The sequence below is a fragment of the Octopus bimaculoides genome, chromosome 27, assembly GCF_001194135.2.
Source record: "Octopus bimaculoides isolate UCB-OBI-ISO-001 chromosome 27, ASM119413v2, whole genome shotgun sequence".
Lineage (NCBI taxonomy): Eukaryota > Metazoa > Mollusca > Cephalopoda > Octopoda > Octopodidae > Octopus > Octopus bimaculoides.
In genome coordinates, this window is record NC_069007.1 from 17,510,470 (window position 1) to 17,514,715 (window position 4,246).

At 37.5% G+C, this 4,246-nt stretch overlaps 2 protein-coding genes across 2 annotated transcripts in view; one reads left to right on the top strand and one right to left on the bottom strand.

Moving 5' to 3' along the window:
• The window catches only part of LOC106881568 (solute carrier family 23 member 1), a 157,573-nt gene that overhangs the window by 93,885 nt on the left and 59,442 nt on the right, over positions 1–4,246 (top strand). The gene's annotated exons all lie outside the window — the stretch shown is intronic.
• LOC106877250 (growth/differentiation factor 8) overlaps positions 1–4,246 on the bottom strand; it is a 37,831-nt gene that overhangs the window by 4,688 nt on the left and 28,897 nt on the right. The window lies entirely within an intron of this gene.

Consider the following 4,246-nt stretch of genomic DNA (forward strand, 5'->3'; position numbering starts at 1 on the left):
ATATATATATATATATATATATATATATATATATATATATAAACACACACACATATACATATGTTATGATAAAGAACATTGAAATCTGAGATTTAAAAAATAAATATTTATTTTTATCGTAAGCAAAAGATTTTGATGTTATTACGAACGATAAAACATCGAGATAAGTCGCAGCTTGTTGTTTTTGGACTGCATATGATATTGAGTAGGTTGTCCTGACATTAGCTGGTCATTGTGTATCGCTGTCGCAGTCTGTTCCTTGTTTTGTGATGTCACAGCGCTCTGGTCAACTGCTGTTTCTGCTTCTGTCTTCTGACGTCTACCACCAGCCGTCTGGTGCCTGTTCGTTGTGATTAAAATGCATTGAATAAACAGTGGCGGTTTGGCTCAGAAACAAAAGCGCGTCAAGGATGAAGTTGTGTTAGATCCTATTCCACACGAAGACCTGAATGGTCAGATTTTTTGATGACGTTGGTAAGATTCTAGCAAATCGCGATCTTACCCTTCAATTTTCTGTTTTTGTTTCTTCTTTTTTTTTTTGCATCGGATTTTGTGATTCGGGTTCGATTGCTAAATATTTTCTGCTACACATCCATCCATCCATATATGCATATATATTATGTAGGTTGATAAGTCAGTGAGTAGTTATAGAGGTAGACAGGTATGTGTGCACGTATGCACATGTGCAGTTAGGTAGGTAGGAAAATGTCTGTGTATACATGTCTGTATGTATGAATGAATGTATGTACGTATGTGGATAGGTAGGAAGGTAGGTAAGTACGTAGGTAGGTATGTGGGTGGTTAAAGTGTCTCTAGTTACATCCGTATCTTGATTCCGTGGTAATATCCAGTTACGAAAGCGCTCTGAAGATAGTTCTGTCCAAATTCCTGGCTATGGGCGTGGAGAGACCGTAACGACAAACGCTAAAAACATACATAAGCTACATTCTATGACCTTAATGCCAATACGTGTAGAAAACGAAAAATCACTACTTAATCTCATCATACACACGCACACACACGCATCAACATAATACACACACACACGCATATATACATATAAATATGCTTATGTATATATATATATATGTATGTATGTATGTGTGTGTATACACACATAAAAGGTGCGATGGGTAAATTGCCGCCATTTTATATTTTTAATTTCGCGCATGCGCTTTGTTTGCTTTTGATTTTGTCGACTACACAGTATCGTAGGATCAGTTGGGCACCGTCTGTGAGAAAAACAGCACCATGACGCGATTCACTCTGCCAGAAATTTCGAAACGACATGCTCTATTGCTTGGCATTCGCGCCAAAAGCTTCAATACGAACATTTCGGAGTGTTTGGGTGTCAATCTGGGGACAGTGCAATCCGAGGACATGAACCGAAAGTACAAAAAAATCAAACATCCAGTCAACATCATGGTGTTTGAAGTGATCGTTAGTGATGGCGATGTTATGCCTCCATTCATCTTCCCACACGGCCTCGCACTCAACACGGTGGCCTACATCAAGTATCTGGAGGAGGTAGTGCTGTTCTGGGTCAAGAAGACCCTATGTCTGGCAACAAGACTCTGCACCATGCCACACAAGCAAGAGAACCCAGTCATGGCTGTCACCAAAGATGAACTGAAGGCAAGGGTTATGGTAGCATTCAGCAATTTAAACAAGGTGGCCGTCCAGAAGAGGTGCAGGAGATTCCGAAGTCATCTGGAGGCCGTGGTTGAAGCCAATGGCGATTTTATTGACTAAATTTACTCTTTAGTATTTCAAGATATTTTAATGTTATTTTGGTAAATATATCCGTTAAAATGAAATGTCAGTGTTACTTTCATTTTTGCGTAATTTAGACATTTTATTCACTGCACCCTGTTTTTTCCTGTTGTCTTTTTTCTCCGTTTTTTAAAATTAATTATATACATACATACATACATACATACATACATACATACATACATACATACATACATGCATACATACATACATACATATATATGTACGTGTTTAAGAAAAGAAAGTCCTAACCAGACGGCTATTGCAAATTCGATACTATTGTATAATTAACACCAGAAAGCTTTGACTACCAATAATGTCAGTCTACTATTCGATTTTCCTAAGAAATTAGACGAAGGAAATCGTAAAATTCTTCATCTTACATATTGTTAAAAACACCTCTTTTAAATAACAAATCAAAAAATATAATAGAACAAGTAGGTGACATCCCCTATTTTTAATATATTTCTAAATTTCAGAGAAGACTATCTGAAAATTTCATTAAAACAAGGTTCTGGTAACATAGCCATACGTTTCACAAACAAAACCGAAAGAAGATACAAGTCAACGTTATTCAAGTATGTTTGAACTTCGTCTGACACAACTCCCTCCATTTTGTTTTAGGTTGGAAAGAAAGTCCTGTTGCATTTTTCACATCATTAGTTTGAGGGTGTTTTCTCAATATTAACTGTAAAATAAATATTTTTTTTACATTCTAATGGGTTTTTTCTTCTCTTTGTAGATTACTTTACTCCAAATTTATTAAATTCGTATCAATTTTACCCTTTTAAAATGAGTTTAGATCAGACCCATATCGGACAGAGCATACTGTAAGAATTCATAAAAGGAAACGTTAAGAAGTATTTATTTTCTCAATGGAAATGAAGCTTTAAGTGTCCGGATATGTAATCGATGGGAAAACTGTTTATTAATTTTGAAGTGGTTGTTAATAATCCTGTCTATTATAGGCTGCTCGTGGAGGCGCAATGGTCCAGTGGTTAGGGCAGTCGACTCGCGGTCATAGGATCGCGGTTTCGATTCCCAGACCGGGCGTTGTGAGTGTTTATTGAGCGAAAACACCTAAAAAAGCTCCACGAGACTCCGGCAGGGGATGGTGGGGAACCCTGCTGTACTCTTCCAACACAACTTTCTCTCACTCTTACTTCCTGTTTCTGTTGTGCCTGTAATGCAAAAGGGTCAGCCTTGTCACACTGTGTCACGCTGAATATCCCCGAGAACTACGTTAAGGGTACACGTGTCTGTGGAGTGCTCAGCCACTTGCACGTTAATTTCACGGGCAGGCTGTTCCGTTGGTCGGATCAACTGGAACCCTCGACGTCGTAAGCGACGGAGTGCCAACAACAATATAGGCTGCTGATATGCGGGGTTAGGTTCTATGCCTTGACCCGAGCATAGAACGGGGCTCGAACACAGTATATGACCAGTATTTATTTTGTAGAATCCTTCCATTTCACCCTACTCTCCAGAAACTATACATGGACAATCAATAGTCTTTTTTTAAAATATATATATATATATTTCACATTGCTTTTCTTTCTTCCTTCCGTATTATTTTCGTATCTTTCATTCCGATTTTAAAAATTATACTCTCCTCCATCTCCTCCTCCTCCTCCTCTCTCTCTCTCTCTCTCTCTCTCTCTCTCTCAATCACTCGCTTTCCTTCTCTTTCTCTCTCGCTCTCTCTTCTGGGGTCCTTTCCCATCATTGTGACATTTCGTTCTCGTCTCATTTACAAACTATTTCGTCGTGTTGTCTTTCTCTACAATTACAACAAAATGGCGGCTATCTTATTACCATCACGCTGAGCTAGACGAAACTAAGACAAACGCAACGAGCCACATGATATAAACACACACGCACACACACATACACACACAAGCCCATAGACCGCAGCCACTTGGCTGAAACACATAAAAAAAAAAAAAAAAAAAAAAAATGTATATTATATATGTGAGTGTGTGTATTATATACATACACACGCATATATAAACATATATACTTATATACATTCATGTATATACGCATATTCATACTTATATACTTACACATATACATATATAAATATTATATATGTACATATGTATATATGTGTATATGTATATATGTTTATATGTTTATATCGATATGTGTATGTACATTTGTATATATAAGTCTATACATACGTAAGTATATACACATATATACGCATAAATAAATGCATGTACACACACACACACACGCATGCACATACATACACACACACACGCACACACACACACACACACGCCGCACACACACACACACACACACACGCCGCACACACACACATATATGTATGTATATACATACGAAAGGGTGCTGAAAAGTTTCTGGCTTTGGGTAGAAGAAAATACAGGAGAATCACTTAATTATGATTTTATTGAACATCTTCCCTTCTCAGATTCGCACCATTATTGCAGCCATCACTACGGTT